This window comes from Schistocerca serialis, chromosome 3, assembly GCF_023864345.2.
Source record: "Schistocerca serialis cubense isolate TAMUIC-IGC-003099 chromosome 3, iqSchSeri2.2, whole genome shotgun sequence".
NCBI lineage: Eukaryota > Metazoa > Arthropoda > Insecta > Orthoptera > Acrididae > Schistocerca > Schistocerca serialis.
This window is the reverse complement of record NC_064640.1, coordinates 103,146,583-103,160,842: the sequence shown is the minus strand read 5'-3', so window position 1 is coordinate 103,160,842 and position 14,260 is coordinate 103,146,583.

Here is a 14,260-nt window from a genome sequence, read left to right as displayed (position 1 = left end):
TCTCTATAGGACACAGTGAATTTTAGCAGCATATCTTCCTCTCGAGACATATTTGTGATCCAATGCTATGGGTATTGGACAAGTTATGTTTTCGGTAGTCAGACTAACGAAAAGTTCTGTTCCTGTGTGCGAGCATGGAGATTCAATAGTAGTTTCCAACTTTTGAAAATTATTGTTGCTATTTAGTATAGAGGTATGAGACTTTATGCAGCAGCTTCCAGTAGCGAGGGCTGATTAGTAATTCTGTAGTACAGTGAAAGAGAGAGAGAGAGAGAGAGAGAGAGAGAGAGAGAGAGAGAGAGAGAGAGAGTGTGTGTGTGTGTGTGTGTGTGTGTGTGTGTGTGTGTGTGTGTGTGGACAAGAAATTGGTGTCAATAGAAACCAGTCTTAGTGTATAAATTACAAGCAGTCAGAGGCTTCTTAAAAATAAAATGAACTATATTGTTTCTCTGAGAACTGATTTTGGATTTCCCTGTTTTGAACATCAGTCTTCAGAATTTTTCTTTGCTGAGATATTTGATGTTGTTGCAGTGCTCCATTTGGGAGTCAATTGAAACATTGTAGTGTGAACCCTTATGGTTCAGTGATAGGAAATATGTATGAATTTAATGGTATGTAATCATATTGCTACAAAGCTGGCAGTATATGGGTTGTATTGATTTTTTATTCCATTCTCGAGAGTCAGTGGTGACTGGTGACCATTGTCTAAATTATTTCGTTAATACTCAGTTGTTGGAATTTAATCCAGGTCTGCAATAAATTTTTCCAGTAATTGTATAATTGTCTCATGTAGTGATAGTGCACACCTGATTGCAGTGGGATTGTGTTGACACCATTGTGACCACAAGATACAAAACTAATAATACATCTACAACACAAATTATGGGTTTCTTCACCATTTAGGAACAATTAAACACAGGAAAGATAACACAAACAATGTACTTGCTTCAGTGCCTAAATGTTTTGTCTGTTCTACTGCCATAATCTCTAAATCACTGATTTAGCATTTTTGACTCTTTAATGTGTTCCAACTACAGCGTCACTAGTCTCAATACCTACTTGTTTGGCTTGGAAGTGAGGAGTGTAGCTTGCATCTCAATGATGTGGCTGCTGAGTTGATCCAGGCCTTAAAGACCAGAAGTAGAAGCCAATGACTTTTACTCTTGTTTATTATAGTTAGACTTAGGGGTTATATCAAAGATACCAATAATACTGAGATGCAATGAAACTCAATGTAGGTTTGTACCAAAGGAGAGTAGGAAGAAAAGAGTCTTGCTGCTAGGTAGCAGACGTGGGAGGGGTGTAGGCCAGATGCTACAGGAGAAATTAGGGACAGGGTACCAGGTCACAATTAAACCAAGTGTTAGCCTTAGCCACATGACATAAGACATAGGTAATTTGTGCAAAGGTTTTGGCAGGAAGGATCAGTTCTTGCAGTTGGTGGAGCAGTGAACAGCCTGGCTAAGAATAGTAATTACTGCATTAGGGGTGACCTGGATAAAATAGGACTAGCAACAACAGACACAAATGTGAGTTTTGTGGTGGTCCTGCATTGCTATGACCAGCCCTGGTTAACTAATACTGTGAGCCATGTGAACAGTGGGTTGAGCAGGCTGCTGTTGACTGAAATGAAATCTCATATGAGTGCAGTGCCTGTGGGTACATTTGGGAGATGGAGGTATGCCACCATCACACGTAGCAAGATCCGTGTGGTTACTCATGTCAGAGGGCCACCATATTTAGGTTAGAATCAGGATTCAGGCACCCTGTTTTGAAAGAAGAGAAATAAGGTAGGTGAGATTTTTGTCTGTTTGGAAAAATTAGAGAACTCTGAAAAGATAGGCATCCTGTGCCTGCCTGAATACCAAATACACTATGTGATCAAAAGTATGCGGACACCTGCCTGAAAATGACTTAAAAGTTCGTGTCGCCCTCCATCAGTAATGCTGGAATTCAGTATGGTGTTGGCCCACCCTTAGTCTTGATGACAGCTTCCACACTCATAGGCATATGTTCAGTCAGGAGCTGGAAGGTTTCTTGGGGGAATGGCAGCCCATTCTTCACGGAGTGCTGCACTGAGGAGAGGTATCGATGTCGGTCGATGACACTTGGAATGAAGTCAGCATTCCAAAACATCCCAAAGGTGTTCTATAGGATTCAGATCAATCCATTACAGGGATGTTATTGTCGTCATGCACTCACTCCACTATAGGCCGTGCATTATGAACAGGTGTACGATTGTGTTGAAACATGCAATCGCCATCCCCGAATTGCTCATCGACAGTGGGAAGGAATAAGGTGCTTAAAACATCAATGTAGGCCTGTGTTGTGATAGTGCCACACAAAACAACAAGGGGTGCAAGCCCCCTATATGAAAAACACAACCACACCATAACATCACCACCTCCAAATTTTACACACTGGCAGATGACGTTCACAGGGCATTCACCATACCGACACACTGCTATCGGATCACAACATTGTGTACTGTGATTCATCACTCCACACAACGTTTTTCCACTGTTCAATCATCCACTGTTTACACTCCTTACAACAAGCAAGGCATCATTTGGCATTTACCGGCATGATGTGTGCCTTATGAGCAGCCGCTCAACCATGAAATCCAAGTTTTCTCACCTCCTGCCTAACTGCCATAGCACTTGCAGTGGATCCTGATGCAGTTTGGAATTCCTGTGTGATGGTCTGGATAGATATCTGCCTATTACACATTATGACCTCCTTCAACTGTCGGCGGTCTCTGTCAGTCAACAGACGAGGTCGGTACGTACGCTTTTGTGCTGTGTGTGTCCCTTCACGTTTCCACTTCAATATCACATTAGAAACAGTGGACCTTGGGATGTTTAGGAGTGTGGAAATCTTGTGTACAGATGTATGACCTAAGTGACTCCCAGTCACCCGACCACATTCAAAGTGCATGAGTTCTGTGGAGCACCCCATTCTGCTCTCTCACGATGTCTAATGACTACTGAGGTCACTTATATGGAGTACCTGGCAGTAGGTGGCAGCACGACGTAGGGGTGTCCGGACACTTATGATCACATAGTGTAACTACAGGGTTATATAAGTTACATATAAAAGATTACACTGTTGTAGGTTACTCATGCAGAAATAACATAGGAAAAGGAGGTGTTCTTACATACATTAAGGCAACACAAGTTTGAAAACATTGAGACAAGTAGATTTTGTAGTGATCAGTACATAGAAGTGTGTGCTTGTGAACGAATGCTGAAAAATAGTTCTTTTAATTGTCACTGTATATAGATACCCTCTGGGAAATTTTGACTTTTTACAGAAGAATCTGGATTCCCTTCTGTGCTATCTGTCAGCAGCAAGCTGTTAATAGTATGTGGTGACTTCAGTGTAGATTTTTTAAAGGATTCTGATAGGAAAAATGATATGGAAACCTTTTTTGGATCGTACAATTTGTTCTCAGTAATTAATTTTACAACACAGGTGAATAAAGACAGTAGGGCCCTAATTGATAATGTTTTCTATGGTGTAGCTCAAAGTAAGAAAAAAAACGTTTTACCCAGTAACATATGCTCTCTCTAATCATGATGCACAGTTAGGATAAAAAACATTGCACTTGACAGTACGGATACTCCTCGGTGGAAATCAGTTAGAATTATTAATGACTACAGGACAAATGTTTTTAAGCATAGTTTACACAAAGTGACATGGGATGGAATTTATAATGAACCAAATGCTAACATAAAAATTTGATCTATTCCATGATAAACTCATATCATTATTTGAAAATAGCTTTCTGCATAAGCTAATCAGAAAGGACACTAAACAGCCATGTAAAAAAACTGTGAATGACTAGAGGGATTAAAGTATCGTGTGAAAGGGAAAAGGACACACACACACAAACTTAAAATTACCAAGATGGAATGTAGCAATTGGAGAGACAGGCCAACCAGGCACAGAATAACTGAATAGAAGGGTTATAAATGTTGAGTTACAGGTAGCAAATGCATTTAATAATCATTTCTTAAATATAGTAGAAAGCATAGGGTCTAACAGTATGTTAAAAATGTAACTTTCATAAAATTTGATCATATAAATGTATCACCAACTTCTCCATCTGAAATTAAGAAAATTATACTTTTTCTCAAAAATTATAGCTCATCTGGTTTTGATGGTGTTTCCAATAGGGTACTAAAAATTGGTTACCATGTGATAAGCCCAGTCTTATCCGAAATATGTAATGCATCACTAACTCAAGATGTATTTCCAGAGAGAAAGGTGATAAGAGAGATGTCAATAATTACTGACCTGTTTTACTACTGACATCATTCTCCAAAATTTTTGAGAAGGTGATGTATTCTAGAAGAATATTTTGCCCTAGTAATAACGGTATCCTTAGCAAATCACAGTTAGGGTTTCAGAAGGGTTACTCTACTGAGAATGTCATTTACATTTTCACTCAGCAGATTTTACAAGCATTAAATAATAAAATAGCACCGGTTTGTATTTTCTTGACCTCTCTAAGACCTTTGACTGTGTGAATCACAGTATTCTCCTAAATAAATTAAAATTTTATGGGACTGATGGTAGAGCCTACCAATGGATAATGTCATATCTAACCAAAAGAATGCAGACAGTTGTACTTAGTAATTAAAGCAATATAGTCCAGCACACATACACAAACAGAGGAAATGTTAAACAAAGCTGTTAAAAGTATCATTTACTGGTTTTCTGTGAATGGTCTCACCCTCAATTTTAAAAAGACCCAACATATTCACTTCTGGACATCTAGAGGTAGTACACCTATGATAGTGCAATACCTGGAGAGGAAAAAATAAATAGGGTGGAAGCTTCAAAATTCTTAGGGGTCCATGTTGGTGATAATTTAAATTGGAAAAAAAAAAAAAATTGGATCTCCTGAAACAACTTAGTTCAGCCACATTTGTACTTAAAATCATTGAAAATCTTGAGACAAATCAATACATTCACATATTTTCATTCAATAATGTCATATGGAATAATGTTCTGGGGTAACTCATCTTTAAGAAAGACAGTCTTCATTGTGCAAAAATGTGCTGTGGGAATAATATGTGGTGCTCACCCACAATCATTTTGTAGACACCTGTTTATGAAGTCGGGCATTCTGACTACTGCTTCACAGTATATTTATTCCCTCATGTAGTTTGTTGCAAATAATCCACTACAGTTCAAGAGGAACAATGAGGTACATAATTACAATACCAGAAGGAAAAATGTCATTCATTACTCCACATTAAGGTTGTCTTTAGCACAAAAATGGGTGCACAATGCTCCAACATAAATTTTTTGGTCATTTACCCAGTGATACGAGATGTCTGACAGAAAGCAAAGTAAAATTTGATAACAAGCTGAGAATGTTTCTCCTTGAGAACTACTACTATTCCATAGAAGAATTTCAGTTATTGTAATGTGTAAAGGGTGGTGGGTAGGAATTACTAACTCAGACCTGCATTTATTTTTCTTTCGAAAAAAATAAAATAAAATTAGGAATGTTCAGAATGTAACCGTACGTGCAAAATTAATTTGTGATGTGAATGACTAATGACTTGTTCCACATCATTATGATCTATAGTGCAAAATGATCCATGGAACACGTTACTAACTACTACTGCTACTACTAATACCACTGCTACTACCACTACTACTGAAAGCTGAACATCATAAATCAATAGCTGTCACAATTATTATTGTTTTTCTTTCTTAAGCAAACATCCACAGAGAAATTTCATAAGCCATGGGTAGTATAAAGCCTCAAAAATGTGGGAAGATACAGTGCAGGATAACTGAAAAAATGTACTGCAAAGGCATAAAGAAAAGAAAGCAGGCAGTCTAAAAAGGAACACAATACACTAACAATAAAGTCTTTAATACATCATTTGTAAGAAAAACTGGCATTCAGTTCATATTAATCACAGAAAAGACTGCTACATTATGTGTCAATTTGCAAAATTAGCTCATTATTTGATCTCAACCACTGGAGCATTCAGCATATCCCAAAACAGTTATAAAGCCTGCAGATTACTTTATGGGTTTAATAACTCCTTCAAGATAGCTCTTTTAATGAAAAAAATCGGTTAGACAGCTAGTGCAAAACCAGAAAGACAAGTAGGCATGGAGTCTAGCAATCACTCAGGTGATTTCACCAAGGAAAAATGTGAAAAATTTATTTAGAAATCAAAAATGAAATAGAAACAAACATGCATTGTTTAGTCCCCAGCTACCATCACGCACTGCCATAAGAAATTTCAGCAGAACAGAAAAACAGGTCTAACAAAATAATATGGTTTATTCCAGTTTGATGAACCTCTTAATGACCATCAACTACCATCACTAGTCGTTTACTCTATAAGGCTGCCTTCAATTAATAACACCGTCTTCTTCTGTCCCCATGCACTATGCTTTGAAGAACAAAGCTACCAATCGTGTCAATACCGGAAGCTGCCAGGGTCAAGTCAAGTGCTTCTGGGCTAAATCACGACAGTTGCCATCAGATACTGGTGATGAAATTCGACACCCACACATAGAAACATAACTTACTCTTCTAGTCTTTCTGTGCCCAAAATGAGCTTGACCAATGCCTGTGGATCCGAAAAGCCAGCTCAGAAATTGATATGTACTATGAGAAATCAAGATGTTCTACTTCCATTTGACCACTAAGACCTCTCTTCTGTCCTTGATGAGGGGCATCAATCAGCTTGTCGATTCTACAAGGTTCTAGCAGTCCCTTGAATATTTTAACATCTATGCATTTTCACTAATCAGCATTGTAGCTACAGTTTGGCATCTTGCCACACCTGCAGAATTTTGTGATAGTCTAGCCTCTTGTGCCTCTAAAAGCATTATTCTAGTACAGGCTGTGATCTGATCAAATCTCAAGTACCTATCTCACAATATGCATCAGAAAAGTTTTTGTGACATCACAAGACACCCTCACATAAAGTTCAGGACAGCTGATGAAAGTGGGATCCCATCAGTAATGGCTGTATACAAATGGAAGCATACAGCCACTAGCTCTTTAAATTCTCTAAATTTCCCACAGCTCATCCCACTGTTATGAGAAACCATATTCCAACTATGAATCAGAAACTGATTGGAATAAATTACTTTTCTACCAGTTTGTTCCTAAGGCCAATAAATAACTTTTTGCCAATGCCTATTCCCAAAGATAACAGATTGAGGTAGCCAAGGGTTTATGAATAGTTTCCAGTATCACAAGAGAAATTCACAGTTTTGACTATGGGGGTTTGACCCAAAAGCAAGAAAGTGCCCTGTAGTTTCACTTCTTCATACCTTGTAAATTAGGCACCAGATTGCCAATATGATAAACATTGTCTACTTTTTTCGCTTAGTTCAATGGAGCCAGCAGTTGAAACAACAGTAAACCATTCTAGACTACACAGTTGTCATTTTCTGGTAGCATGTATTAATTAATAGTTTGGTAACATGCCCCAGAGCGAATGCTTTCTCATTGTGGTGATAAATCATATGAAGTGGTTGTAGATTTGTACCTGTATTGCTTCCCATATCAGCTACTCTGGGTGTTTTCCTTTTGCTCTGACAATGAAATAAAAATACTGGCTTCCATTCTTCCAACCCCATCATTCTAAAAATATTGAAAATAAGTGGTAGAAAAGCTGTTATGGACAAATAATAGAACTGCATAATTTTAAGTGTTTACTTATTTTAAGTGAAACTGCAGCTAATATCTACACTGAGGTGACTAATGTCATAGGGCACCTCCTAATATTGTGTCGGATCTCCTTTTGCCTGGCATAGTGCAGCAACTCAATGTGGCATGGACTTAACAAGTCACTAGTAGTCTGTTGCAGAGATATTGAGCCATGCTGCCTCTACAGACAATCTATCATTGCAAAAGTGTTGCTAGTGCAGGATTTTATGCACAAACTGACCTCTCAGTTATGTTGCATAATTGTTCAATGGCATTTGTGTCAAGCAATCTGAGTTGCCAAATCATTTGCTCAAATTGCCCAGTATGTTTTTCAAACCAGTCACGAGCAATTGTGGCCCGGTGACATTGTACATTGTCATCCATAAAAATTCCATCATTGTTTCAGACTCAATGGTTGCAAATGATCTCCAAGTAGCTGAACATAACCATGTCCAGTCAATGATTGGTTCAGCTGGACCAGAAGACCCAGTCCATTCTGTGTAAACACAGCCAACACCATTATGGAGCCACCACCAGCGTGCAGTGCCTTGTTGATAACCTGGGTCCATAGGTCTGTGGGATCTGCACCACACTCAAACCCTACCATCAGCTCTTACCAACTGAAATTGGGACTCTGGTTTTCCAGTCGTCTGGGGTCCAACTGATATGATCACAAGCACCGGAGAGTCGCTGCAGGCAATGTAATGCTGTTAGCAAAGACACTGCTGCCACAGCCCATTAATGCCAAATTTTGCTGCACCACGCTGATCTGATGGATACGTTCTTTGTACATCCCACATTGATTTCTGTGGTTATTTCATGCATTGTTGCTTGTATGCAAGCACTGACAACTCTATGCAAATGCCACTATTCTGTCATCAAGTGAAGGCTCTGTGCACTCTTGACACTGGGGATCTCTGAATATTGAATTCCCTAAAGATTTCTGGAACAGAATGTCCCATGAGTCTAGCTTCAACTATTATTCTTCGTTCAAAGTATGTTAACCCTTTCACGCCAGCACCGTGATTGTTGCATCATGCGCTGTGGACGAGCGCCAATCCCACCCAGCTGTGACCGCTGTATGGTGCATTTTTCACACTGCCCGTGGTGCTACTCTGCCCTGCTTTCGCACTCTTACGAGTATCGCTATTATTGGACTTTATATTATATATTTATTCAGGAAAATATTTATACAAATCAAACATGTTTTTGATATTGTGTCATGTCTGTGCACAAATCCGTCTGGAGATGTCAATGGAACAGCTGGAGTAGCATGTATACCTGATGCAGAAGCAGCTACAATAGGTGTTTCAAGTTCATCATCAGATTCGGATGATGATTCGCTTTCATCTTCAAAGTCATTATCCAGTGTGAGAGAAAAACCTTCCTTCACAATATATTGCTTATCTGCCATATCACTTCTAGTACAAACTAATTGAGGTTAACAACACGTCACTTCAGATTCAAAACGAGGCGGGAAATGAGCAGCCAACTCAAGCCAATACTTTGAAATTGAATGCAACTGCCATCTGGTGACTCTGTTGCTAACTACAGATGTTGAACAAAGTCACTAGATGATGCATAGGTCAAACTTCCACACAAGTCGAGCGTAGTGAAGCAGAGAAATATGAAGTTAGGCGGAGCTGCTACAGCAGTTCACTAGTTGGGTGGCACGAGCCGCACTCGACTGCTGCAGCAGTCCACCGGCTGAGCAGCACATATGCTCCAGACTTCTACAGAAGTTCACCATAGTGAAAGGGTTAATTCAGGTCATGCAGCCTTAATCATGTGATAAACCTTGTCACCCCCTGAGTACAAATGACAGCCCCACAAATGCACTGCCTTTTTATACCTTGTGTATTCAATACTGCTGCCATCTGTATATTTGCATATCACTATCCTTGGCTTGTGTCACCTCACTGTACCATTATTCAGAATTGTAGTAGTTTAGATCACAATTGAGCAGCATCTGGCTATTGTCCCCATACTTCAGCACCAACTGCCCATTTGCACGATTGTCACATAGTGATACCTCATGCCGTTCTGCACCAGGGCTATGTTGTTGGTCATGACCATGATGTTGAGCTATTACAATAAATCTCAAAGAGGACACCAGTGTCATGTCTTAGAGGTAATCTCATATTGTAGGGGCAAATCAACACAGAAAACATACAGAAGTACTGCATTTTATTTTGGTACTGAAATATTTAATTAGTGCATCTCCAGTATCATCTAAACCCACTGCTTTACCATTTAGTTCAACTTCTTAATGACTTTTCAGGGTTTTCTAGTAATATCAGTTGCAAGATCACTAGTTTCGGTGCTTGTTTGTCATTCTGGTTTTGCTCTATTTGTACAGACTCAAAAACTTTCATCTGAACAAGAGCTACTGTGCAATAGTATCTGGAGAAAAGTGAACATCTCCATGAGCTGCTTAGAGGCTTTTTGACTAGTTTGAGGCATGTGCAACACTTCAAGGGTTGGGATTCAACAATTTTGTCTATCTAGCACTGGTGATCCTATTTGCAACATGCCTTCATCAAAGGGGTCAGTGGTAATCCTGTCTGCAACATCCCTTTACCAAAGGAATTTAGATATAATGGAGAATTATATTCAAATAGAATCTTTTACTGCAACCATGTTCATAATTGATGAGAAATGACAAGTTGAGGGGGTTGAGATGGGGCATTTGGTGGTGTGATAGTCTGTTACTCTTGTTTATCACCTCCACACTGAGGTGACCATCTGCTTCAGAAGGAATTAAGTCATCTGCAGAAAGATGCATCATAAGGCAATTTCCACAAATAACTAACACATGATTCTGGGTGTAGAAGTTAAATGTTCTTCACACATTTTTCAGCCATCCTTTCACTGGCAGAAATTAAGTGTGGGCTATAATCCACCTTACAACAACTGTTATGGAATGATGATCATTTAGCATAACGAATTAATATCATGTCCATAGTTTCCACACATTCCAACTCAACTCCAATCTGAATCATCCTATTTGTATTTCCTAACGTTGTTGTGAGGCACTGGGCGTAAATACCACTCCAAATTAAAACCTTCCTTTTTTTTCCATTTAAGGACTTGGTGTCATTGAGCTCTTCGGCAGAGTATGTTTCAAAATATTTCACTAATTACCATTTACTGCAGCAGTCTCTAATAGTAATTACTTCTCAATGACTCTCATATAAATATAATGGCTTTGATGTGTTGTTAACATGAAACCATCAGTCAGTAAATTAAGAAAAAACTGGACTGGCTGTAATATTTTGCATTCTAAATGCACCCCACATTCAGCTAAAAGAACCTCTTACTGCTATTGCTGTGCCTCTCTGTCACAAACTTAATGCAAGTTGAACTATTTATTCATCAGAATATTTTTGTTTTTATAGGCAAAGCATCAAGCAAGGATTGTTTTGCAACAATTATGGATAGGAGCTACTTTTAGTTCTTGTGATTAATATAGACTACTGTTAGTGTATTGCGTTCCTGTTTAGATTCCCTACTTTCAGTTTTGTATGACTGGTGCTCTTTCTTGGTCACTGTGCACTGTTTTATCCCACAGTCCACTTGAATGATTTGAGACTTTAAATTACATGTTACTCGTGAAACCTTCCTGTGGGCACTCACATTTTACACTCAGTACTCTGCTATTGTCTTCTCATTTGTACTTTTCTGTTTTCGGAGGGTAGTACAAATAGCAGCACTTTCAAGAAAACTGTTTTTAAGTCTATAAAGATGTGTTACTCATAGGTAATGCTTACACTGTATTACCCTATAAACAGCACAGATCCTACAAAAGAGTGGATTGTCTCTGCTGAATGAGTTTTCCAGTTTACAGTATGCTTAAGAAAGTAAAGCAATAATAATTGTGACAGCTATTGATTCATTCTGTTCAGCTTGTATTCAGTGGGTATGCATCACATTCACTCGTGACTCAGAAGTGATGTCAGAATAGAACAATGAACTATGACGAAATCGATATGGCATCTGCAAAGTTGTCAACTGCACGCTCAGCTTACTGTACACATTATTTTGACATTTGACAGCAAGCCATGACTATGTAGCGCATCCCACAGTTGGTGTAACTGAGTATTATTAGTATCTGTGCTGTATCCCATAAGTCTAGTTTCAGAACTAAGAGTTAAAGTAACTGGCTTCTCTTTTGGTATTTTGGTCCTCGGTCAACTTGGCAGCCCCATCTTTGAGATACAAGCTGCACCCCTCACTTCAAACCCTATTCAGGAAACTATTCACTGTGGTTAATATAATTGACATCACTGCAAAATGTATTTAGCAACCACATGATCAAATTACTTCATTAATATGCTAAATTTACACAATATTTTCTTGTCATTTACATTGAATAATCTGAGTGATTTTTATGTAGAATGTGACAATGGGGTATTAAAAAAGATCGTCCCATGCAGAACATAATACTAATCTCGTCTCATTAGGGCAGTGATAGACTGTAGATCACAGTAATGGCTCGCTAGTTGAATGGTTAAATGACTGTCTTCTGAAACGATGAGTGTATTAGCTGTAGGTTCCAATTTGGCTCGAGGACAGGTACACTGTGTCAGCATTTTCTTCTTCTTTAAACTGCCAGACCAAAATCAGCAAGGAAATCTTAAGAAACCCTTTACATTGTACATCTTCTCATAAAACTGATTCAGTACCTCACAGATCTGAAGGTGAAAAACGTATTAATTCTTGAATTACACACTTGTTAATGCCAGCATTCTTCTGCTTCAGATAAGAAAATTTAAAAAAATTGTGAATACATAATTTAATTAATTATTCAATGACATTGAACAGTTTGTTAAATAGGTACCGTTAGATAACTATCATCTGTTGCAGAGTGAGACCTTGCTGTGGAGGTGACAAACAATAGTTACAGACAAATACCGCACTTTCAGCCTCCCAGCATTGTGTAGTGGGACATAAGCTAATGTTGTGCTCCATGAGTATTGCTCTCTGTTTCAGCTAAACCCTCCGATAACGAAAGGTAGTTGAATGCTTAATGGGAGATAAGCAAAGTCATTTGATTTTGACTTATAAGTGTTCAGTATGTCCAAAACCAGTCGAAAAGCTTGGAGGCTATTGTAAAGTGGAATAATGCCTTTGAGGTAAGTCCTGGGAACATCAACTTGTCTCCTGTTGCGACTGCCCGTCCATCAGCTCATGCTTAACTGAAAATTTGGAAGTCGCATAAATATAACATGAGGGAACAAAAAATAGATTCTGAGACTAGCAAACCCGTAGCGGGAAGTCAAAATTGCTCAAGCAAAATGAAAATGGCTCCAAGCACTATGGGACTTAACATCGGAGGTTATCAGTCCCCTAGATTTAGAACTACTTAAAGCTAATTAACCTAAGGACATCACACACATCCATGCCTGAGACAGGATTCACACATGTGACTGTAGCAGGTGCGCAGTTCTGGACTGAAGCGCCTAGAACTGCTGGGCCACAGCAGCCAGCTGCTCAAGCAAAGGTTAACAAAATATGACAGTGGAACAGACCAAACATTTAGGCACCAGAACATGTTCATTGTTTGTTAGTTTTCCTATGTTTAATTGCCTCTAAATGACAAATTTGTAACGTGTGTCACAGATATATTCTTACTTTGGTAGCTCATGGTCGCAATAGCGTCAACGCAGTTGCAGTGCGATAAGGTGTGCAGTTTTGTAAAAGGCAACACTTGTCTATTAACAAAACAGTTTAGACAAGGGTCACCAGCCCCCAGTGACCCTCGGAACAAGAACAAAAAAATCACCACGACCTATATATTATCAGCTCTGTAGCAATCTGATTACATTCCGTTAACTTAATATTTTCTATCACTGAACCAGAAAGATTCCTCACTACCATGTTCAATTTAACCACCAAATGGAACACTGCAGCACACTATATTGAATTACAAAATTAGCAATTAGTCATCACTACTGGAAACAAAATTAGCACATAGTCATCAGCACCAGAAGCTGCCAGCAGGAAAGCTTGTACCTCTGTACTAAATAACACTTGCTTTTGAGAATCTGAAATTGCTATTGAACCCCTATGACAGCACACGAAAATAATTTTTATTTTCTGGAATCTGATTGTAGCTGAAACATGTGACCAATGTCCACAATTTTTAAATATATATGTATGTGTGTGTGTGTGTGTGTGTGTGTGTGTGTGTGTGTGTGTGTGTGTGTGTGTGTGTGTGTGTGGGGGGGGGGGGGGGAGATGCTGCCAAAATTAATCACTGTGAAGTAAAGTTCAGTTCTTTCAAAAATCACTCTCCAAAAATTTATTTCAATGTTTGAATACTTTTCTGAAGTAGGACTCCATATATTTAATTACTTTCTGATGAACTGTATAGTTTGGAGAAACATTTTCCTAAATTTTGCAAAAAAAAAAAAAAAAAAAAAAAAAAAAAAAAAAAAAAAAAAAAAAAAAAAAAAACTGCATTTTCAGATCACCCCTCCACTACCCAAACCATTACACTATGAGATAATTGACAAGAGTATGACCACACGAGTGTATTTACTCACAGCACACAAACTT